The 26,367-nt window shown below is 41.1% G+C and overlaps 1 protein-coding gene across 7 annotated transcripts in view; it reads right to left on the reverse strand.

The window, feature by feature from the left end:
* NAV2 (neuron navigator 2) overlaps positions 1–26,367 on the reverse strand; it is a 406,583-nt gene that overhangs the window by 197,766 nt on the left and 182,450 nt on the right. The gene's annotated exons all lie outside the window — the stretch shown is intronic.

A 26,367-nucleotide genomic window follows, 5' to 3' on the forward strand; every position in this document is an offset into this window, starting at 1 on the left:
CGCTGCCTTCTGAACATGCATCTTCAACACTAAACAAGTACGTACAACGCCCAGGCTTGTTCCTAGCTTGTTGATGATTGCACACAACAACATTAACGGATGAATGGGGCCATCCCATTTATTTTTGGTTGTTTATTTGAGCATTATCTTTGAAAGCTTTCAGCATTGCTCTGCTTTCCTCATTGCGCGGCTCGGAGTCAGCAGCTGCCATAGGCATGGGCAGGCTTGGACAGGTCTCCTCGTCTCCCTTGCCCAGCCAAGAGATGGGGCAGAGCTGCTGCTAGCCCCACAGAATTGCCCTCTCTTTGCCCCCTTCCCCAGCCTCTAAGGCAGAGATGACATGTCTTCACAGATGCATCATCTCCATTTCAGTCATTAGCCATAACCAGTCCCCTCAAGACAACAAATTTGGAGATATAAGCATACATTATGAAAAGCAGTCTATCTTTTAATGAAAAAATACTACTTCTTACTCTGGAAGAGTGCTGCTCAAGGACCAACATTGCCAAGGACAACAGAGTTGGGGTAGATCTCATCTCTTCCCCAAAACGTCAAGTCACATCACGAGGGAAAGCTCTTGGTGCAGGTTTGTAACTAGAGAAAGGCACAATCCCAGCTGCTGCACACCACCACGCGGTTGTGAAAGCCCACACATCGTAAATAACCACACGGAAACGGAGGAAAAACCCTGGCCCTGCGCTAGGGATGCTTAAATTGGAAACAAGGATGCTATGGCCCTCCTCTCTCTCCTCGATAAACTCACACTTCTACATTTCCCCCACCAAAAAGGATTTTAAAAAGTTCACACAAGCTTTCTGTACCCTCAGTGAACCTTTTACCCGAGCTAAGAAATTAGAATGTAGTGAGAAACTGAGAAACACTTGCAATGTTTTGTTTTTTTAATACAGGGAATACTGTTGTGAAAAACACAATTACTTGATATAATCATACATAGCAGGAATGATTTCTTCTTCCTCTGCATATCCAGAGTATTCAGAGTTGAATGCACCAATTCTTTCTCTTTTCACAGAGAAATACTAGTTGAGCATGTCATGGTGGTATGGCAGGCTGCAGGCAGAAGAGCACTAATTTGACGTTACAAAACAAAGATACAAGGAATTAAATAATTAGAGCCTTAATGACAGAGTACAATGCATGCTTCCTTTGATAATCTCTTGAACTCTAAAATAAAAGCAGTGTTGAAACCTGCATACAAGATGTGCAGTAACTGAAAAGTTCACAGTGCAGTGACACGCATTCTACTTCCATAGTATTTCAGCATCTTAAAAGATTAGGCTGTTAAAGCAAAAACTTCTCTCCAGCTGTCTGGACTACTTCAGCTCTTTCGTGTCTACCTTCCAGCTGTTTTTCTCTCACCTCCTCTGCCAGCCTCCCCTTGGCTCCTGTCACTTCTGGGTAGCTGGAATTTTCCTCACTGTCCTACTGCTCACACGGAGTGGCAGTTTGATAATAGCGGTAGTAACAAGAAATTAGTACTTACCACGTGTTTTTCCCTACTCCTCAAGTTCATTTTTTGAGATTTTTTTTTTCCCACTACGTCATAGATTATGTCCAACAACTAGAAAACAAGTCTTGCTTAACAATTTCCACACTTCTCTCTTTTTTTGAGAATGTGAAATTCATCCGTGTCACTTACTTTCAACTTCTGTCTCAATTTTCATCCTGCGTACATAGTGCCATATCCTCAATCTTGTCAATTAAGAAAACATCGAGATAGCTGCAAGCTCAAAAGAGTTTGCAGCCGACTACAAATCAGCTACAGACATTACTTAGCTGCTCTGCCTCTGTAGGCTGAATTGCGTACGTGCAAGGAACGCTACTGAGGACAGAAGCAGAAACGCTAATGGCAAAGAAAGAAACAAAGATGATGATATTTATCATGAAAGAGTGCTCCAGGCTATATCAAACAGAAATGCAAATTCTGCTTCACGATGCTGGATGCATACATCCAAATCTCAACATATTCCTCCTAGTTTAAAAAGGGGAGGATTTCTCTAAAAGGCAAACAAATTCTGAGCTGCCTAGGCAGGGGTCCTGAAAACAACTTTTATCTAAGCAAAGCTCCTCTAGTCACTGAAGCTGATGCTTTGTCTTCTAAAGGGATTATCACTTACTTGAAAATAAACCCAAAAACTCTACTGTAAAAGTTAATCAACTTGGTTTATGTTTTTGGTGGATTATTAAAATATCAGAGAGCTATGAATATAGATTTTAAATAAAATCTTCTTTTCCCATCTATTATCCAGGATTACTCCCATGGCTTACTGGCATTGTTATTTTTCTGTATCTCAAAATATGATAAAGTTAACAAATATAAAGAATTTATAGCACGCCCCATTGTAAATAACCAAAGCATTTTGCTGAGTTCGCTTTATACTGCGCTACTGAAGAGAGCGCATCCTGAGCCCATGAACGTCAAAAGGAGTTTCATTACTGTTTTTCAGCCTACTCTAAAAGGAGTTGGTCTATATTGACATGACAGTGACAAAGAAAGCGCTAATTATTTTAATCTGCTCCCCACACTGGCCAAGTCTAAACTATGATTTGCAGCCTAATCTGATTTGAACAAAGCAATTAGCATTTACTAAGATAACTTATTTATCAACACCAAAGCGAGATGCCTCTCCAAGAACATAGCATGAGCATTTTGTCCAGGGTTCGCTTCAACAGTTAACAGGATTTTAGTTATAAAGTCATATTAGAATACTAAGCAATTTTTCCCCCCTAATTGCACCATTTTGCATTGCTTGCATGTGTAATTAGCTACACACCTTAGGATCAAAATTATTACTGGTTTGTTCTGAATGTACCTTAATAAAAAAAGAAAAAATCCAATTAAGATATATTGGATCTGACTCTTCTTTGCCTTGAAGTTTGACCATGTAACTTAGCATCTGACCTTCATATTCAAGTCATGTAACTAACGATGACAAAAGCTGCAAGGCAGAAAAGAATCAGACCCGTTCTATTCCATAAAATTAAACATTTCTTGTTTTTATTAAACATTCTTTCATTGATGTCAGGCCATGCCCTAAGGAGGCGATTCTAATACTACTTCTAAGCTATTTAACAGATCTTAAAACAGTGTCAAACTATGCTCTGAATATCCTAAAATGTGCTAGTTGTGACCACAACATTATTTTTTAGAGCTATTTTTAAAGTCAGATAAATAAGAAACCTTAGGCTCATTCCCTGGTAAACCTTGTATGCTACAGCTGTATTTATTGTGAGAGGAAGCAAGAAACAGATCTCGAGGTTTACACTGAGCAAACGTGTCTATCCCAAATACACTGTATTATGCCAGCGAAAGACTTGGCAAAATAACAAGGGCAGCGCTTGCAGGTTCAAACCGCCAAATCAGACCCAATTTCTGTAGTCACCTCTGCCTCGGTCAGAGGATGTTTCTCTGACTCAGTGGTTTTCCCCAAAATTTTTCATCCAGCAAAGCTTTGTTTTCCATACAACATGAATCTTCCACCTTCCCAAAAGACTAAGCAGAGATATGTATAAACTCCATGTAGAAATCGTGAGATGAGCTCAGGTTCTGCACTCCTCCAGCTTGTTTTCACTGTCAGGCACTCTTGACTAGACAGAAACAAGGATGAAATCGTACACAAGGAACCCAGCAAGCAGAATACAAGTCATGGAATGAACTTTGTTCCTGTAGAGATGAAAATCTAACACCTCATCAACAGTGGTTCATATTTCCAACAGGAGGTGGCTTCATGTGAGAGCTGAAGTAACTTTTAATAGTCTAGTTCCCTGTTCTGATACTGAAAATAAATAAAAAACTTTAGCTCCCAAATTGAAGGCAACACATAGCTTTTTGAAGGGGTCTCAACATTATCTTTGTGCTCCAATTTTTTTCCTGTTGACATCACACCCAAGAACTTTGAGGGGTCTCAATACAATTGTCTAAATGAAAATAACCGCGATGAAATGCGAGTGCCGAACAGGAAGATTCCCACTGAAATCAGTTGCCCAAGTCTAACATCATTAAGTCAGGGTTTACATTGAGTAAATGATGAGTGCTGCTACTAAAATCAATGTTGCTGATAAAAATATACCTTCATAAAACACTCAAACACGTTCCTCTTCTCTTCTCTGCTTCTTGTTGATAAACCCGCTATAAGTGATGGTACAGAACCAGGTATAAACCAGACTCATTATCTGCTCGTTTTGTTTACTTTTTAAACTCCCTTAGCCCTCTATAATGTCCAAACCAGCACTTACATTTTGTACCTCTCTCTCTGAAAATGTCATCTACGGAAATAAGACAAAGCAAGTATTTTACCCAGTCCTATGGGGTATGTCCTGAATTGTACACTCCTCATTCCAGAAAAAATATGACTGCAGGAGATGGCACTGAAAGCTATCTTTACTACCAGAAGGGTTGGAAATATATTTTCTTCTCAGGTTTACTTCAGAGGGGAATATCAACCTGCCCAGAAAGAGCTTCACCAAAGACCATGTGCTTGTGACCTTGAGCCTGTGATTCACAGTGACCAGATTTTCATGAGTGACCATGTAACAAGGCAGAAATAACATGCAGCTGATGAGTTTTCCAGTGTCGTATAACAGCAACTAAAATCGTAGACAATATGAAGCTAGTCATAAAACTGATTTTAAGAGTGAGGTTTGAAATACGTATTGCATGCCTGCTTTATCCCTTATCCTGCTTATGCTTGAGAAAAGGTTTTTCCTCTCTGTTTCTTCCCACCAAAGCAACAGGAACATCATCTGTGCTTGGGACAAAGGCTAGACATTGGCGAGACAGACTTCTCACCTTCAAAGTTCTGGTGGGAAGATGCCAAGTAGCCCAGTCCCAAGACACAGCGAGATTGCAAACTGAGCAGAAATAATTCCTATTCGTGCATTAACATCTCACAGAAGTGAGATAAACCACCTGAACACATACCTTTCATCATGCTGTAAGCTAGCACGCTTCCTTTGCGCAAGCTAGGAGCAGGCCACCAGTGTCTGAAAACAAGATTAGATTCCAACCCTTCGTCTAGCTACATGGAGTTCAAATCACAGACCAAGAAAAAATAGGAAGACTCGCTGCTGCTACTGTCACAGCACTTCACTAGTGTGACTAGTAAAAATAAACAAACCTGAGAACAAGCTCTGCAGATAAATATTACTAATGTTGCTTGGTTTACTCTCCAAGTACTTAGCCCAAAAGAAGCAGCGTTCCACCAACCCTTGCTCCGCAACACAAACCAGCGGCATAGAGACCTTCCCTGGCAGGATACAGGACAGCCCTTTCAAACCCACAGCTCCACGGGAAGCATTCGCACAAACTGCATCGCTGCACTACCAAGGTTTTGAAAACCTTGAGTTTTGGTTCATCAAAGTCCAAGAATTGGCAGGAGAGGAATAGGGAAAAGCGCGAGGAAAAGAGGGACATCTGCCTCAGGATGCTTTCCAAAAAATATGTGTTCTACTCTTATGGTTTGATAATGAGTTGTAGCTCTCTCAGACACAAAGCATTTCTGGACAATAAAAAGTTAGGGTCCTCTTGAGCTAAATTCAAGATTACGCAGTAAGATTACATGGGCTTGGGAATCGAGGCTTTGTCATCATGCTACCTCCAGTCTACATTTGAAATATTCTGGTCAGATATTGTTCCCTTATGAAGGTTTCATTGAATGTTTTTAAATCTAATGGGCAAGCACAAAAAAAGTGTCCTTAAATAAGTTCATTTCAATCTACTTTCACCTGTTACTACCAGACAGCTCAGCTAAATGCTTCACCTTCGGCTTTCAGCATCCTCTGAGCATGGCCTAATAGCACCAGGACATGTCCATTACTACCGCACGTAACACACTAGGATCACTGTAAGCAGCATGTGTTGTACCGCTGCTATCCAGTTCATTTCCCAAGTACTGCAGGGATTAGGCACACATGAACCAGAAGGGGGGAAAAAACAAACAACAAACCAACACAGCCATCACACATGAGAAATAAGGTCTGGCTTCCATTTCAGGGAATACTAATAACTGAAATTGTTAACAACTGACGGACAAAAAAGACTGTTCTGCGTCCTGCTGGTTTAACTGCTTCTAGGCAAAACTCTGATTACTGCTAATAAGCCTAGAAATCAAATAAGCCTTAGCAACAATACAGAACAGCAAGTTACAAAATAACTATGCTTTCTAGTCAGAATGCTCTCCCACAGCCGAAAATAACAGCGGGAAGGCTGCTTGAAAGAGCCGAGTGAAATCCGGATTTGGCATTAGCAAGGGAAGGGACTTTGGACACAAGGCGAACCATTTAGATGTATTTCAGGTCCTGTAAAATCAGCTCGCTCTGCCTTATTAACCGTATTGGTAAAAACAAACGGGGAAAGGACTTTGCTAATAGGAGAAGAAAAGTCAAAATTACTACAAGTGGCCCATATAACTGTCTTAGGAGTCTATACATTAAGTCCAAGTCCTCATATGTGGTCTGCTGCTCCTGGGCAGCGCTCACCTGGAGGGTCCCATGGGCCGTTCAGCTGCTACTCTTGATTCTGATAGTGTTATGGGACCTGATGCCTGTGAAACATAAAGGGTCCTGGGATGCTTCTTTGGAAACCCAAAGATGATACAAGGACAGCATAGCTGCTTCAAATACTTCCCCCCCCCCATTAAAATGATTTTCTTTCATTCTGAAAGATCTAATGAGGCATTGAATTGCTCAGCCAAAATCCTGAGAAAATTCTTGTGACTTGAATGGGTTTACATTTTTCCCTGAAACAGAGATTTTGTAGCATAGTACATGGCAGCTACAGCAGAGGGAAGGAGACATTTAGGTCAGACCCCTACCACAGGGTCAGGTTGAATTTCCATATGCGACAAAGATGACCTCTTAAACGCTGCCTGAAAAATTCACAGCAAATAACCTATGCCAGGACTTCACTGGAAAACATTACAAAGCTCTGAAATACTCCAGCAGATGCAAATGTTTCGTAGAGACAGAGAATCTACAGATTAAGCTACAGAGTGCGGTTTTGGCACTGAACGGGGGGGCTGAACAGGGATCTCCTTTTTTCTGTGTAACTACAACTTATCTGTATTCCCCCTACTAAAAGGATTGCAATAAAACTCCATATAACGAAAGGACAATTAGGTCACGTTAAGCACAAAAAGTCATAATTTGATAATGATCCACTAATTTCAGCAAGATAAGATGCTAATCACTTACGGAAATCAAATTTGCACCGGTAATGCAGTGACTGGGTCATGCTGAAGCAATTCAGAGATATTCATTAACTCTGCTTCCATATGCCACCAAGCGCATTTCTGACGGAGACGCTCGGAGGACATCGCGTTGCCTCCTGTTCGATTTCTGTCATGTCACCCTGTACCAGAAAAGGCAGATTCTGGATTCACAAATCATATTTATTTTATGGGTTCACAGCCAGACAAGTACTTGTGTCTGGCAATCCAAAGGAAATCGGGTGCTTGCTGAAGCTAACCACCAGCGCTGAACCCGACACAATTAAGTTTGAGGATCAATTAAGATAAATTAAAATGCTAACCACTGGCCTGTCACTGCCTCAGCTGCACCAGAATGACGGCAGCTATATGTGCCACACGTTACCCAACCCACGAGAAAACCTATGGACTTGTAGCTACTGCCTACCCCACTTGGAGCAAAGCGTGTCCGCAGGAACAAGCAGAGCTTCCCCCACCAAATACCACCTTAGGCAGCTGGGTCCGACTAGGAGCAGATACTCCCAGCTGCTTTTTTTAATCCTTCTCCAAAGGGCTGCCCGCACAAATCACCTCTCACACATCGCAACCAGCTCCCCCAAAACTTTCCACTAGTCAGAATCTGATGATGCTCAAAGAAAGGTTCAATAATTTATTTTTTTTAAACATCGTCTATGCCCAAAATAAATGTTGGCCATAAAATATAGTGGATTTTTTTTTATTCATTGAAAGAATTATCTGTGTGTATCTATAATAGTTCTAATGGATACCCAATAGCTATTTAATCCCATGCAACTCGTGTGAGGATGCTGAAGGAAAATGATATCGCTGGGTTTTGCTCAACACCACCAGGTGGCAATAGCAGCCCAGCTAACCCTCCCAAGAGCAAGCCAGCTGCAGGAACTCCTTACTACCCTTTTTCCTTTCACTCAGCCCTACCCTGAGCTTTTTGATTTGCTAGCAGTTAAATTCAGTGTCAGACCGACCATATCTAATAAAAAGAACCCCCACAGCTATTACTATTTAATGAGAGACCCAATGAGATTGGGTCAAAGCTAAGGAGCGCCCAAGAATCCATGAATGATCACTTCCAACCTTGCAAATCCTGGCCTTTCTGCGCAGAAGGCGTAGCTGCCTCACGCAGGCTATCCATTACAGACACTTGCTTCTGCAAGCCAACCCCCTTCTGTGTATTTCGGTTCAGAGAGGGAACGATGTGGCCCTGAATCGCCCATTACCTTTAGGCCATTTAATTTTCTTCTACAATAGGACACCTTAACTTCTGTGTTGTAACTTCATGAAACTCCCTTATGAAATGGTGTTATATACTCTCATGTAATAAATAGCACACAACACACTATCCAACTCACTATCCAAACACTGCATATATGCCCCAAAACCACACGACATCTGGAAAAGTAGAAAAAGAAAATGCATTTTGATGACCTGAGAGTGGCAGAAATAGGCCAGGCCTGTACTCGCACTCCTCTCCCTAGCAGCCCCGCTTCTGACCTGCACAGACCGACTCACTGACCGAGCCAAGAAACATTTCATGCCATCCTAAAGCAGGTCTTGAATAATTTGCATCATAACCACTGTTCTCTACAAAGGTTTTTCTGATAAATGAGCTGCATTAACACCCACATCTCTTTCCACACCAGCTATGGGCCCCCATTTGAGGTTAGCAGTCATTCCTGAGCGGAATCAGAGAAAAGGTTTTAACAAAACACAAACAACTGATCATTTAAATTGACTGACACGGACAATCTCTCTCCCATATGTTGTTTCACCTACAAGATACTAATTCAGACACACATGATAAACCATAAACCCCTGCCAGTTCTGTGCAGCCCAATGGTCTAGAGGAGAAATCAGACCTCAGACCCCCTCCAGAAGGAAAGCCTACCTGAGGCCTCCCACCTCCTCCAGCACTCCACGCTGACTTTCCTGGGTATGGAGATGCCCTGGGAAGCAGAAGGGATGTACCCAGCTCCCATGTGCAGCCTCTTAAAGCTGATAAGCAACAGCAACCAGTCCCACCCAGCTGAATTGGGACCAGCTGAGCCGGCTGACCGGGACAGGGGAGAAGCCAGCTGCAAAACGTTAAAGCATGTTCACTAACTGGGGGAAGGCTTGAAGCATTGACACTTTATCAGAAGTCTTATCCCAAGTCTAGGAAAGGAAACGTGACTGAAGACAACAGAAGGTGGTGGAAGAAAAGGAAGAAAGGTGATTATATTTTCTTGGCTTCCGCCCATCGCTGTAGACTTCTAAGACTGAGTGCATGAATCCTTAGGATGCAAAGGATGTACCTATGCAGACATAAAGCCACCAGAAAGATTATCTTCTGGTAGGTGAAACCCATTGCTGTTTTCTTGTCAGAGGAACAGCTGTTCAAATACAAGTTGCGCATCAGGACTTTTTGTCCCAACTTGCTTTGGTCTTCAAAAACCAGTTCCAGTATTGTCTGCAAGTTTATTCATAATGCTAAATTATGACTTTAACTGCAAGATATTTAAAATTTAAAATAAGAAATCAGAATATGAAATTACCCACTGACTCCAGCTGCGATACGCTTGTTATTTCACACTTTCGCCCACGCTCATTGGAAATTCAGTTCAAATATGACAACTTGAAAATTGGTTTTAATCACAACTAATACACGGAAGGGTGTTTTTTTCCCATCTTTTTGTTTCTTATGTTGCATAAGCACCGAAAACGATGATGTGTATAGTGGCAGAAGGCGAGTCAAATACCTCCTGAAGGTACTCCAAAGCACCACGCATCTCAGCGACAGGTGTCAAGCTCTGCAAAACCAAACCAGATACCTTTAATCTGAACTATTCTTCTGGGGATTCAGCCTCAGGCCTAACACTGCAGCTATTCACAGCATCCACTAATACCTCGGTGCCATTTCTAAGCCAGAGGACCAACATTTTCCTTTCAGTCTCTTGAACGGCAGCGATGCAATGCGGTATAACCGGTTGGACCTCCACATAAAAAGGCCACATAAGTAGGGTTTTACTCTGTGTTCAAACTGGTAAAATTTGCAAAGCTAAACACAAAATCAACCTGCCGCACACAGCATTACCGTAGCTCTGCTTCTCTAGAAATGAAGCTATTTTTAAACTGCAGTAGCAATCTGAACTGCATAAATTAGCATAATTTCAGCCTTCACAGATAGTTCTCAGTTGACTGTGTTACAGGCTACGAATTAACACTCTGCAGATTCCTTCCTTCTACTAACACGGTCAATCATGCAATTCATGGGTCTTAAAATCCCCTTTCCCAGTCCTCCAAAATCTCAATGGCCCTTTTTACGTTCCTCTTCCTTTTCAGAGCAGTACTATCAAAGGCTTGGGTCTTATTACAAATCTCACAAGGTCTTCACGTGTAACTGGTGGTTACGTGGCTTCGTAATTGCAGGACATCCTACTATTTTCTTCACCAGTGATTTTTCTCCTTGTGGGCAGATGGCATCGAAGTGGAGTGCAGATGGTAACCCACAGCCCACAGACTCCTCATTATAATCTGAAATAGTGTACGCAGCTCTTCGATTCTTATCTTCTCTTTAAATTATTTTCAGCGTTACAGGATAAATTGCTGTTTTCAGAAAGCATGGCCAAAAGTAACGATATCTGTTTATAGCTGAGAACCTTCTCCTAACAAAGAGGTAATGATGTGCCTTCTATCTTCACAAGTTGTATTAAAATCCATAAATCACTAGTGGAAAGGATCTTAAATCAAGTATCTCTTGCTTTGATTCAAGTATTACCGTAAGAAAAAAAAAAATCAATAAAGAAAAAGCCGATGACACTGAAGCATGACAGCTTAAGAGTCACAGAGTTAGCTATTTAAGGTAATTTCATGGCTCCAGGTATCACTTTACCTGAGCTGCTTGGAATTATAATGGATTTATCTCTGCAGAGCACCTGCGAGATAAGGGAGTTGCTGCTGATAAATGCAAGGAGGTGACTGTCTGAAGCTACGCTGATGGCCTGCGGGTCTTCAGGGCTCACACACTCACCACCGCATCCTCCCTGCCCTTTCAGGACCAAAACCCTTCCTGGCAGAAACGCACAGCTCAAAATGAAGGTGCCATAAAACTAGTCTTAGCATTCTTTCAAGCTTTTTCATGGCACGGCCAGTCTGGTGCAACTGGCTTTCCTAACCTTTTGACCAGTTGGAAAAGTCCTAAAAACAGCGAGTTGAAAATATCTGTGGTGGAAAATAGCAAGGAATGAACTAATAAGCATTAGAGGTCAAGCCTGGATCCCTGAAACGTCTGTATTAACCGATGGAAAAGCATTAAAAGAAATAAACGTATCCCTTAGTTATAAAAAGAAAGCAAACAATACTTAAACACCCTACTGACATGGTTGATGAGGATTTACTAACTCGCAGTCGGCTCTCACACACAGCGTAAATGAAAAGTTGGCTAATTTGCTCCCGTTCCAGAAGCCTAGAGTCAGACTTGATAAACACAAATAGCATCATTTGTTGGAAGTTTTGACCTGGTGCCTGGCAACCAATTACTAAACCACACTATTCTACCTCAGCTATAATGAAACCTTCTAAACTGTCTCACAAAATGGTTTCTGTCTATTTAAAGGATGGATACATGTTGCTTAACTAAATTTACTGCCTTTAAGAGTACCCGTTAGCAAGCCTTTTCCTCCAATGACTGGAATTATTTGCATATTATACATCAAAAACATTTGGATGTTCAACTGACTTATGGCATACATACACTACAACATAAATAATTTGACTATATAATACAGGGCTATAATCTTCCACAGCACGCAGGCATGCTAATGATCTTACACATGGACAACACGAGATCAAATAATGGAGTATTTCATCACTGAGGGCCATTTATCTTGTCTACATTCATGGAAGAAGATTATAGGAAATCATCATCTTAGTGGTTTCCCTTTCACAACAAAAAAGACAATAATCGGTTTTCATGAGGGAAGACTTGTCCTTTCTGTTGTACCGACATTGATTTCACATCCTTACAACCAAATGCAGTGCTGACGTGAACTGAGTAACTACATGGTATCTTCTAACACAAAGGTTTATAAAGGCTAATAGAAATGCTTAAACTTCAAATGCAATATTGAAGGATTTATGCATGTCAAAAGAACCTAACAGATGCGTTTTCTCTCTAGCTTAATGACTTGTGCTTGAAACTAATAAGGGTCTTCAGAACTGACCATTTGAAACTGCTGTTCCACAAGAAACCTCAGCTCAAGTTGTGACTGGAGAGAATAAAAAATTTCCACAGGAAGAGAAAGCTCCGTCTTAAGTGCCTTAAGAATGCCCCGTGTAAAGTCCATTTTCATCGCACAATGTCTCGCATTTTGTCCAAAGGGACATGTAGAACTCTCTAGCACGAGAGGCCCATCACCTGTGGAAAGGCAAGAGAATTTTGGCAGAGGATGAAATACTGTGCCAGCATTTCTGACGCAGTAAGAGTGGCTCTGTCACACATCTGTTCCTCTGTGAGAAGCTGAATCTGCCTGTGACAAGGTCAATTTTGAGAAGGGTTGGTATTAAAAGATTATGCTCCCTCCATCCTCTCACTGAGGCTGTGCTAATTATTTCAGGGGAGCAAAGGAATTCTTTGATCCTCCAACTCCTCCTTCCCTCACAAGGTGACTCTGGCTGCCGGCACAGCACCCAGAGGAATGGCATGGCACGTCATAATTCCGTAATTGTGGAATTAGCCATTTTCAACCTTGAAATTTAACCCTAAGAAATTGAGTATGCAGTAATCCACGTAATCCAGGCCTCTACACCTGTCCCTCTTCCAACTAATCTCGCCATCCTTCATCATGTCACATCTTAATTTAGAGTCCTATCTGCTAAGGTCAATGTAAGTGGATGCTCAGGAAGTCACAAGAAGTATTTGTCACACGGCGGGACCAATTTCTTCCGTTGTGGACTCCGCAAGATACAGAAATATCAACAGAGAGCCAACCCCTTCCCCAGTGATGCATAAATGATCTCTATAAACGTGCTGGGAAGCAGCGAAGAGACGGAATAAATAAATAAATAAATTGCAGCGTAGCCTCGGATAATGCGATCTGCTGGTATTAAGTTTTCTCCTGAAGGAGTTAAGTATATACCAGCTGCTCTACATTAAACCGAGCTGGCATTTTAAATCATGCAAATTAGCCGAGCTACCATCCATTTCAGCCCAGCATTTAACAGCATTGCTATAAATGATGCAAAGTGCTGGCCAAACCAAGCCCTGCCATTTCAGCTGCTGTCAGAGAAGAAAGGAGGAGGGAGGGTAACAGCACTGAGCGATGCCACAGCTATTCACAAGATGGGTTACAAGACACTCCTTCCACCACAGGTATTGTTCACACGACCGAAACGTGCACACGTACGTGGAAAGCCTGAGGCTTTTGTTTGTTGAAAAGCCATTTCTATAAGTTGCTAAAAAACACTTCAAAATTATCTGAAATTAAATGGTTTGCCAGTGGAACACTGAACTTTCAGATCGCTCTTGGCTTAATGCTGCATAATAAACACTGAGTAGATCTGACGGGCCATTGGCTCAGAAATGCTGACACAGCAGCCTACGGGGAGCCGAGGGTGGCATCAGTCCCTACCCTAATGTCTCACACCAACGAACCTTTCTCAGGCTATGAAGATAGTAGATAAAAACTTGTGCTTGTTCAATGCAAACCCCATTTTCTGCTGAATGTCTGAGAGCTCAGGAGGCAATAAAGAGGACTAAATCTTATCTAGTTCATGTTGTTGTGGCCAAGAGATTAAGTTTCAGCACAAATCTGAAACTGTGTACAGGAGAGAAGGATCTGCTCTTGAGTAGTCTAGGAGCTTTGTAGACTGGCTTTTTGATTTCAGGTTCTTTCATATGCCTTTTTTTCCTTTCTTTTTTTTTTTTTCTTTTCTTTTTTTTTCAAGTGCCTAGTGTAGCAAGTAACCTGCTCAACAAGGGGAAGCTGGGATTGATTCCTGTGTTAAAAATCAGATACAGCTGCCTTGCTATCCGACCTGATAAACCAAACCACCGGTGGGTACGACCCACGGGCATTAGATCCCAGTGCCCAATACTGTGTATGCACCACAACTCACGTCACCTCAACAGGGTTGGTCTTCCAAGTCTCACCATCATAATGCCTTTAAGCCAAAATACACCTACAGGAGGAACATCTTCTCCAGTATCCCAAAAGCAACCCGTGGCAGAGGCAGCTGAAAGCCTACCACAGGATCCTCACCGACCCCCAACACCCGAGGCTTGGGGGACAGGACACAGCAGGCAGACCTGGCTCCCCTTCATGGCCTGGGGTCTCTCTGTGCTCCCCTCTGCCTCAGGCACCTACCACAGCTCGGCCAGCGGATCCCAAAGGCAAAAATCTCACAGAAAGGCACTGCACCTCCAAATTTGTCGCAATAATCACAGTGTTTCCCATTGCCTGGCACCACAGTGAGAAATGACCACAGGGACAGGAGACAATCCTGGCTGAGTCTCACTTGCAGAAGATGCTTCCTTCATTCAATCTTAAGTGCGTGACATTTTCATCCACAAACAGATCCTCTTCCAAATATTTCTGCTTCTCATGACAACTAGATTTCCTTTCACCGGTCTGGAGTCAAAGTATTAAATCCTATACAACAAATCACTCTACGTGGTCCAAACCCTACCAGGTACAAGCGAAAAGGCTACCTCTGACAGGCAACCGCAGGGAAACTCTCCATTGCTGCAAGCGAGGGAAGTTTGTATCTGACTGCTTGGAAACGGGATCCTAGGCAACCGCTGCTCTTCCCTCTTGAAAAGCAGAAAGCGGTTTTGTTTTGTAAATTAAAGCAAATTCATTAGAATTCCCCTGGCGAGGTTGTGTAGGGATAAATAGGACGCCGCTGCCTCCCGTTTCCAGCTCCGCGCTGGAGGACAGGCACCTGTTTGCCAGCTTTCCTTGGCAGCGTGCGTTTGGCATGTCACCCTGGAGGATCAGACCCCCGCGTGCTCCACAGACCATCTCAGAGGAGTAAGACGTAGCAACGCTGAAAATACTCCTTCCCAAAATAATCTGTCCCAGTTCAGCCACAGACAAGTCTGGAAGACGTATGGCCATCCTGAGAAGCAGACTGACCCATGGTTAGCGAGCAAGAAAAGAGAAACCCGTTTCTAAGCTATTGCTTCAAATGGCCAATTACACATTTGATCTTGAAACACACATGACATTTTTAAAATTAGTTCTGAAGACTTAAATATCCGTAAGACTCTTTGAAATGAAGAATAATTTATAACTGAACCAAATTTGTCTTACCAGACCAATCCACTAATTATTGTTCCCACCAGCTGTATTCAAAGTTGCGCACTGATCTTTGTGGATGCAAATGTGTCCTCTACATGTGTTCCAGGCCTTTAACGTCTGACACACGCATACAGATACTGTTCTCACATTACATTTCTCTAAGAAAATATAACTTTGCATCATGCTACATTGGCTAAGGAGGATTTCTGGCTCCGAAAGACATGAAATGAATCTTTTCATCTGCTTGATCTTACAATACGATGCCTGATAGTTGTTTGTCTGCCAGAGGAAGCAAATTTGCTAGCCCCCTTGATTAGAAATTACTTCCTGGTAATTAATGTCATAATTTGAGAATGAACCAAAATAGATATGACATGGAAAGACAGCTGTCTTTTAAAAATACTTGTACAAAATCAGTATTCAGCTTATCGGTACTAATGTCACCTGTAGTTTCTAACAGCGGACATGGGTCAAATGGACGTGGCTAAAGAAAAAGGAATTGGCTTCTAAATATTTGTTTCAAGATATACAAGTGTAACAAAGTCTCAGTATCCATGTCCACCGTAAAATGTCAGCACACAAGCTAGATCAACAACGTGAAATCCCACCTGGGTATTCATTTTGTTCTACCAATGGGCAAGTACATAGAATCAATAGGTGGCAGAAAAATACAATATAAAAATAATATCTGGTCAGCAGTTTCCCCTCAGAAGATAGGTGATCCTATCAGGGAAGGTTCGCTGCATTATATGAAACAAAAAGGTATTGCTAAAATAATCTTTACAACTGAGAATGTCTTTCAGTTGTCCAAATGGGAGATCCATCAAATGGATGACAAGGAGGATGAGATGCTAGGAAATATTGCAGATCCTCACATGTTGTGGCAATGAGACCACAACACTCAAAATCCCTTTAAATTAAAGAATAGCCTCTAAAGACCTCTGTCACAGACTTAAAATACACTGCAAAGTGCTGGATGCAAGAGGACGTACAATTCCAGCCTGTCGTGCACTTCTTCCACTTCTCCCAAAACTAAAGTACAGCTGTCCTCAGACAGTCATCGAGAAGATTTTCGTCCTATACAACTCTGAAAAACGTAGTTGCCTATTAGCAAAAAGGCCTTGTCAGCTTCTACAGCATTAGGGAGAGGAGGAGGAACATGGAAATGGTCGAGGAAGTCAGCTGAGTCCTCCCATTTGGAGAAAGCATAACCAAATCAACAAGGTCCCAGCACTGAGAACAGCTGCTTCTGCAGCCGTGTAAGTCAGCCAGCCTGTCAAGGGTTGTTTTGGTTTTGGGGAGGGTTTTGTTTGGTTTTTTTGTTTATATAACATGAGAAAGCCTGGATGTGTATAATTAGATAACTTTGTTGTCAGACAGGTGAGACAAACATCTCTGGGTTTCTCCCAGAAGGCTTTACGGCCCAGTCCCCTATGCCTCTGGGACCATCATGTCTAAGAACCTGTCCTTCCCCTAACCAAGGTATGGAGGGGGCAGCAAGTCGAGTACCTTGGCCTCCACTTCTCTAAGCTCCCAGAGCTTGAAGGAAGGACTAATAGTATTTAGTACTTTTATGAATAGACCAACTTCCATTTTCAAAGAAAATGCCGATGGATCCATCAGCTTATTGCCCAAGAATTCATGTTTCAGACACCTGACCATGTTTTCTTGTCAAGCATAGCACTATTGCTACCACACCAACGCCTGCCAATCCTAGTTCCTTTGTCTCTATAGTCCATGAGTTTTCCTTCTTGCTTATGTAAAATACAACCTCAACAACTACTATCGGAAAGTAGCCCATGGACTCTCTTTACCATCTCCAATACAGCCTTGCTACTGCTACAGGCAATTCTGATGTCTACACCGTAAATATGAACTCACCACTGCACACTTTTGGATTGTACCATGGCGATCATTACGTAAAGGACAAGACAGAAGACATGGATCAATATTAGTGACAGGACAGGTAAAATAAGGAGATTTAGGGACTCTTTTCAACTATGAAAGAGAGGATATGGCAACTTCTAGCCACAGCTGTAGAGGAAAAACCCACTGAGAATAGGGAGAGGACTTAAGGATACATTCAAGACAAGGGATGGACACAGGGTAAAATTTAAGAGGCCATGGGAGTAAACAAGACATTGTCAAAATATAATATTACAGTCCAAAACTGAACACGCACAGGGGCAAAGTGTATTTTGAAATCCAGAAGTTGGATATTTTTTCCTTTCATGTATTGTTTTCCCACACATTGCTTCCAATTCCAAAATAACCCCAAAGTAAAATGAGAAATAATCCAAGGATAACACACCTAAAAATACTTAAGAGGGGAAAAAAAGGTGGAATCAGGCTAAATCTTCAGATCTCAGCCCATTTTAAAATAAGAAGTGATCTGTTTTCTCAATTATTTATTTTAATAAATGGTTTATTTGTTTTAAGTTTTAGCAGTTATTTCCATGCCTATGCTTTGCAAAACTGAAGAAACTGAGACTGTTTCCACAAACTATTTCAGAAAGAACAATTTACAGATAAAATTAGAGGCATCAAGTAAGTGCCAAGTTTTTGACTGAATTCCAGTTCTTGGTGAATGGAAAACCAGCAGCTTCCTGTTACAAAATGTACCAACAGTTCATGCCTAATAATACACGTAAAATCTGACCATTTATATACTTCAAATATAGATGTTTCTAAAAATAATATTCAAGTAGGGTATTTTTAGCCAGGTAAACTTCTCAGGAGAACAAATCTGAGTTTGGTTGAGATTCTACAGTTTGCTGCAAAGAAAAAAATAAATTAATAGGTTAAATTTTAAGAGCATCTCTTGATTTATACCATAATAAAAGTAGAAAGTTTAGCTCCTAAAGCTTAAATAAGCAGAAAGCAAATGAGAAAGAATGGAAGAACAGAAAACACATCCTTCCATTAAAGGCCCAGCTATCACTTCATTCAAAATTGTATCTTCTTAAACAGCATTTATAATATTAATTCTGCATTGCAAGTTTGGGAAGTTCAAGCAAAATAATTATCAATTTAAATCCTGCCTTATTTTTCCCACTTTGGTAGGAAAAAGAGATTTGTAGGCTAAAAGCATTAAAATGCTCTACAAATTCAACAGAGATTTAAATCTAGTGATGAGATAATCTGGAAACTGAAATTACAGACTAGACAGTGTTTCTCAAAGGAGTCTTCAAAGGAAATCAAAAATAGCCAAAACCAGCCCTGAATTTCCAAAACCAAGAACTGAATCCACCCTTCCTATCTCAACAAAATAAAGGCTTTCTTTTCTAATACCCTCTGGACAGAAACAAAAAGAGCACACGTGGTGTTGGTCTCATAATTTGCTTTCTTTTTGGTACTTCTCAGGTACTTGAAACTTGGGAAAGGTTCATGTTTTGTTTACCAGACCCCTTCTTTATAATTTGATTTTTTTTCCCTTTTTTTCTTTTTGAGAAGTAAAGCTCAGGTTTAGAACCAGGAGTTTTAAAAAGCAGTTTCTGTTCTTCTCCTCTACTAATATCCTTACACCTCTCTGCGTCTCCAGGAGATTCCTTTAGGATAGGTTCCGTATTTCATACAGCCTGATTTTTTATGACAGTATTTTGCAGAAGATTAGCAAATGTTACTTTATGATGAGCTCCATAAAGCACGCCAGCATGATTTTCAGCCACTAAGAACACTTGTAGAGCTCAAGTGGTGCCCGCGCTAGGTCTGCGATAGACACGGGTGCTTTCACCTTTCCGTTTCCTCACATTACACTTGCTTTTCAAATTAAAATTATTTTATCCCCACTTGAACATTGACAAATTAGATATATCAGCTAGTGGTTGGAGAGGCAGAAAAACTTAACGCTTCTCTGTTGAAGCCAAGTTCAGCTCAAACGAGCCTCCAGCAGAGACTGAGTGTTGAACGGAACTGAAATACAACATATACATCAAGAAAGAGAAGTTCTGTGGAACATACAATGGACAAAAATCTAGGAAAAGTAAGAAGCAAAACTCTAGAAGCTGTCAAAGAAATTCACCTGGGGAGGCAGCGAGAAAGACTACCAGGAAAAAAAAAAAAAAAAGAGAAAAGAAAGATTTAACCCGTTTCTGGTTAGAGGACAGCTGGACCAAAGTGTCCTTGGGTGCTGCCGTACATCAAGTGTCAGAGCAGAAGGTGACAAAAATTACTTGCTAAAACAAGTACAAAGAAAGTGAGAGTGTTCACTGAAGAAATGTAATTTTATGGAGTAAGTGAACAGTTTCAAGGACAGAGGGAGAACATATGGACACCATACGCATAAGCATTTTGAACTGATTAACAAGTAGCAGCAAAGGAGAAAGATAATCTAATAGTCCGGGGACTAGCTAGTAATTTTCTATAGCACTGCAGACTTTATGACCTTGGGTAAGTTTCTTTGTTCCTTAGCCATTCATTTATAAAATAACATCCCCACCTCTAAGGAGTGCTCTTAGGTTAAGTATATTAAAATTTGGAAGTCCCTTAGATATAACCTATTAGCAGAGATCAGAGAAATAGCATAAAAACCTAGATTAATCGGAAGCAGGAAAAAAGGTCGTATTAAAATGAGTGTTTCAAAAACACTCCCAAGGACCATAAAAACTTGAGTGAATTCAACAGCAGCCTTATTAGCTCAACAATAAATATCTCTGGAAATCCCATCTTGGACAGTTTGACAGTGAAGGTACTGAACTTGGGAAAGAACATTACACAAACGCTCTTTTACTCAAGAACTGTCATAATTAAGCTGAAATCAGAGCAAAAAATATTTTCACACATTCTCCAGTACAATTAAAAACTAAATGGAAGTTTGAATTCCAAGTGACCCTTTGCATATTCTAAATGAAAACCCGATGACGAAAGAGCCTGCTGAGTTTATAGTGCAAGCTTACATCTTTTGTTCAAATGCAAGGCATTAAAACAGGATAGCTTTTTATATTAAAAGACAGATCACTGACAACTCCATGTTAATAACCACAATAAAACAACTCATGAATTGTTCTCTATCTGGTAGCATTTCATTTGGAACGACATCCTAGAAATTTAATATTTGCCAGTATCTATCTGTAGACATATTATCAAAACCATTGTAATCACAAATAGAAGAAGAATTTGGCTACTTAATAGTCTCAGCTTACAGTGCGTCAAAAAAAAACCCCAAAACCCCCAACATCAGAAAGCAGGATACAGTAAGGTTTATTTGTAAGAATGTACGTAAGTAAATAACTATAATCACATAAGCAAGCTCATCAAAATTAATACTAATTTAAAATTATTTTTGTGGTTATACATTTTGAGAGCCTGAATCTATAACTTTTCTTAGATTTTTTTTCCAACTCTTCAGTAAAATTTCTCCTTCGTACACATCCTAAACATGACCTCATTTGGTTTCTTCCAACGTTGCAAAAAGCTATCCTTTGCTGGTGAAGTTATCAGTATTACTGACCACATTTCTCATAATTTCTTTTATAATTAGCTCAGCAGTGGTAGCGAGACCAAATTTTACACCGCTGAGGCAGCTCACATAATGGCACTGAAACCAGTCAATGTCCATCTGACTTGAAATTGGATCCAGATCAAGATTCATTTAATTCCTATCCCTTCTGCAAGATGGCTCTGCAGTAAAACTGAGAAGCCCAGTATCATGCATAAAAATGGCTAATGCACGCGAGAAAGGAAGGCACAATTTCTCTGCAATATGCTTTATTAATCTTTCTCTCAATGAAACTTCACTGTAGCAAGACAGTGATACGGCGGTATAAACGGCTTCTGATAAAGTTAATTAAAATATAGAAAAGTAATTACTAATATCTGAACTATATGGATTCATTTGGGTTGCTAATGGCACGGGAACGGCCGTAGTGAGGCAGAGGCGGCTAACCAATAGCCAACAGACTGCAAGTCACATGTGGCTCATGAAACAGCTGATGCGAGCCTAAATTTAAAGTGTGGAAAAATACTGGAGCAACCTATTAAGTCATCAATTTGTGAGGAACTAGAGTACTTCAAGGTAGCGCACAACTGACTGACGAACTCCCTGAAATTTGTCAGGACTGTGCTATACCTGGGAATGGCTATCCAAAAGATTTTTTTGCAGGGATCTGTAATGGAACTTCTCTACCAATTCCATTCCGTACCATTGTCATTGACTTGGACTACAGAATGGCTAATGAGAACAACCCAGGGACGTTTCTAATCTTGATTACAAATGGATTTAGAGCACACCCCAGATCTAGAACACCCCAGATGCAGATCATCTTCATACACTGGGAAAGAACAAATAAATCACTAGAAGAAAAATCCAGTGGAAGACTAGAAAACAGGGAAGGTCTAGAACGCCCCAGGTCTAGAACGCCCCAGGTCTAGAACACCCCACTCAACATGATCTTCACCAATTGGGAAAGCAACGTCAAGGAAAAATCTAGCTGAGCAAGGTGTTTTTATTGCAAACAAATGGTATCTATCCAGCTTTGAACTGAATTCTTAAAAAAAGGTCTAGGCCAACTGAAAAAGAGTTCAGTAGATAGCACGAAGAGTTGTAGGAGTACTAGAAATCCTGAGAAAAAAAGGTTAGAAGAATTAGATTTACCTAGTGTAGAGAAAGAGAAAAATGAGGGAGAACATGGTAACACCTAGTGACCGTCTGCCATGTCCACCAGGAGAGGTTAACTGCCTAACTTTCAGCAAACAAATATTGCAAAGGCATTTGCAAAGAAATAACAAATCCCCCACACACCCCCCTCCCTGCCCAACGTTAAGGGCAGTTATAGGAAATTGCTGAATACACGTACTTAAATACCAGGTTAAATAGATGCCTATCAACTTGAAGTGTTTCAGTGGAAGGGTGGGACCAAGGACTTACTAAGGTCCCGGTGCTTTTAGGACTGCTATAGTTACTGAAGATACAAACGGCAATTATTTTTTAGGTTCTCCACAGAATGAAAATCAAGAAGCTAGGGAAATACAACATAGCAGCAATAAACACAGTCATTAAATCCATGATCTCCTTCAGTGGCTTGCACAATAACACGGCAACAGACTGTACTCCTGGAACAGACCGGACTCCTTCTTGCACCCTGCACAAACAATTTTACCATGCCCATGGACTTCTAATTGGCAATGACTTCTGTCTTAAGCAACTAATGCAAATTTAGTAGCCAAATACATATGACTTTTTTTCAGAATAACTAATAAATACCATTTTGTATATGAGAGAGCACTATCTTGCTATCTACTTGACGGAAGTTTCTCTGGTAACAAAGGTAAATATTTCCAAAACAATGCTCTCTAAATACGGGTACAATTTATTGGCAGGTGATTTCAAATTAGACAAAATAAGCACCAGTGCAACAGCAGGATACTGTTGTACACAACACAGGGAATTTAATATGGAAAAATGAATGGAGTGTGTATATCAGTAACAATAAAATAGGAATGATATTGCCATGATTCATCGACTGAAGATTTCAGACTAGCATTTACAATGGGCCTGATGCTGAAACCCTCAGACCTTTCTTTGGAAAGTGCCTCTGAAATACACTGAAGAATTCTTTTTATAAATTGCACAGCATTTTAAATAACATGTTGCCCTTATATGGCCTTAAGCACAAAACTTCCAGTCACTATAAAATCCAGCTTACACATGTAAAACCATATCAAGAAGAACCAAAAAAACCCCAAACCAAACCAAAAAAAAAACCCAAACAAAACCAATACTGATAGCACATTTCACAAGCAGGACACCTTGATTTTCAGCTGTTTTAAAAAAAATGAGTGCTTCAATGAATGCCACCTGTAGTGCCCATGTTCTGCGAAGAATCAGGCTCAAAGTACCACCTGGCACCAAAAAAGCCCATGAACCTATCACTGGTGTGGAAGTGGCCTGAAACACGCTAAAACAGCATTAGAACATGAGCTAGTATCTTCACACTGTGACTTCTGGTCTATGCACTAGACACCGCTTCTTCTCTAGAATAATCTGTAAACTAAGTGCAGGGAAAAAGGCATACAGAAATTCAAAGTGGAAGTATATATACACCATGGTGGGAGAAAAAAATTCATATGCACAAATAGTTAAAGGTATCCCATCTATCTGTTTCATCCCTCCATTCATCTCTTTCCCTGTATGTAGATGTCCTAAACATGAGGTCAAGTCGCACCCTGTCCTTATTCTGTACATGCAACTGAATTTTGTATCATGGAGTGCAAAGAGGACCAACTTCAACAGGATTAAGAGCAACTCCCTAAAATACTCCCAGAACATCCTGTGGCTTGTTGATTATGAAACCCTCCAGAGATACGATAGGAGTTTGAATCCCCTTGTGTTGAAATAGAAACTGAAGTCAGATATCCTGCTCTCCGAGCGAAGCCTCTAACCGCTAAGCAGCTGTTCAGAAGCAACGCTTCTCTGCCACTTGTGTTGAAAGTGGCCCGATAGCACCTTGGGTTTTGATAGAAAGAGCTCATGCCTCCAACTCCAGGAGAGAGTTTGGGGCTGCAAATGTCAAGTTCAGCCTCAGCAAGGAATACAGCACAAGTTAAATAGATTTCAGTCATTTTTATTTCTTTGGCTTTTGATCCAAGTGTCACAATCTCTCTTTAATTCTCCCTCCACCCCCACAGGAGGATATTATGTCCTTCCCTGTGGGCTGCAAACTCCACGCAAGGGTAGAGACTGACAGAAGATAGGTGCCAAAACATTTGGTGCTGGTCCGACCTGTGGATCTAAACTCAAAATGTCATGATAAGAATGTAACTTCCCTCAATCACAGGGGATGCTGGGTGCCTGCTCAGTAAAATGGCGAGGGCCACATGGATGCTTAAGATAATTTATCTAGAGAAGCAAGTGATCACCCCCATGGGACGTTGTCTATGATTCTTGAGATATTTAGTCCTAGTGTGGTGTTTAAGACTAAACCTTACTAGGCTTATTATCAGAAAGTACTACATCTGAATGTAGCTGAAGGTCTTCCAAGACGAAAATGCTTCAGCTGCGGACATACCATCTGGCAGCTGTCCATCCATCCCGTTCCTCCTCCCTTGGGAGGGAGGGACAATAGGAAAAGAAAAAAATAGTGCCCTTGATACAACCAATCTGGAACAATCTCCCTTTAGATATAGACCAACCATCCAAATTACTACCTTGAATGGCAAAAACCTGCATGCTTATGTGGGCAGAGGGATCAAAGCTGGATCAATAAGAATAACAAAAAGGACTGTGTTTATTCAAGATAATGGATAGTAAAACAAAGCTCACTGGCTCACACCTTAAAAGGTGCTGGTTATCTGCTAAGACTGCTACCCCAATGAGGTTACCGAGAAGGACAAAGCTTAGGATTTCTCCCACTGCTGAAGTTATTCAAAACTCAAAATTATCTGAAATTCCTTTGGCCAAAATTCCTCCCTGTTTACATCTAACAAATTAGCACGCAGATCATTTCATCATCAGGATATGAAAAAACGGGGTTTGTTCCACATCTGTGTAAGGGTTAAAACCACCATAGTGTTCCCCTTCCCGCTGCAAACGGCTACCACTGGCGGGATCTCTCTGATTATAATCTATTTTAGGATGAGAAAGTATTTATGAATAACAATCACTTTTGCAGGAATGTAAATTTTTATGCAGAAACCAAGGCGTGTCTGAGAGAAAGAGCAGCATATAATGAGATTTTGCTGACATTTCATAATCAGGACGACAGACTCTACCACGAGGGGGGGGGGGAAAAAAAAGTGTGCTTGTTTCTCTCTTAAGAACAAGATGCGATGCGCAGGTCAGTCTGTCTGCTGCCACCACCCTGCCACCAATACTTGTCTGTCTCCTTTTCTGTCTCTCAGTCCCTCAGGAACTGCTACGGTCACATTCGCCTGGCCGGAGTAGCCCGATCCATCACCCTGTCTGCCAGCGACCAAAGTGCAGCATATCCTAAAATTCAGGGCATGGGGCCAAACACGCCCAGTCAGTAGTCGCACTTAAGAGAATAGGGTTACGAGGCTGTAGATTTCAAAATCTAGATAGTAGGGATGACCCATTATTTCTTGAGGAAGGAAAAGAAAAAAATAAAAGAAGATAAGTATCTGTCATCATTTCCCTATCCCGGTATAACGGTATCACCTTTCACTGGGCTCAGATATCAGTAGAAGCAGCTTGTAATGTATAGGGCCGTTGCCAAAATACATCACGCTGCTATACGGCAATCTCTGTATAACGTTAATCAATTCTGCTTGCTGCAGCAGACCATCTGCTTTGCTCACACCGTAGTACACTAACACACCTACTAGCTGCTTACACTGCTGTTGAGCACACTGGGGCATCAGCAGTACAAGGCAATGTGAGCCATGCTGAAAACGTTACTATGCTGCCAAAAATTAAACGAGCTGAAGAACGTACGTTTCTCATCCCTATACAGGAAGCAGCATATATAAAAATACATGAGAAAACTGATACACGTTAAAGGGAAATGCGTGCTGATAATGTGCTGCACCTATGATGTCATGTACATTTAGCATTGTAACAGACAGTTCCACTTGAGTATTCATTTCCTACATAATCTACTTAATTTAGCTGCACTGAGAATGACATGCACGCTGTACCTGAACCTCAAGCACTGCCTCCCATTCACTCCCCACACAACTACAAATACAAAACGTTCACACAACTGATGCTCCGGTACGGTACACGACCACACACAGAACACATGACAACCAGCAATCTTTCCCCATCCCAGGCACACAAACCAGCCATTCCAATTACCACCTACAGAAAGACCACAGAGATCACAGCCCATAAACATCATCTCTACCATCTCCCCTCCATAAACCCCACAAGTAGAAGCAAAGGCAGCAGAGAA

Source organism: Balearica regulorum, chromosome 5, assembly GCF_011004875.1.
Source record: "Balearica regulorum gibbericeps isolate bBalReg1 chromosome 5, bBalReg1.pri, whole genome shotgun sequence".
NCBI classification, from domain to species: Eukaryota; Metazoa; Chordata; class Aves; order Gruiformes; family Gruidae; genus Balearica; species Balearica regulorum.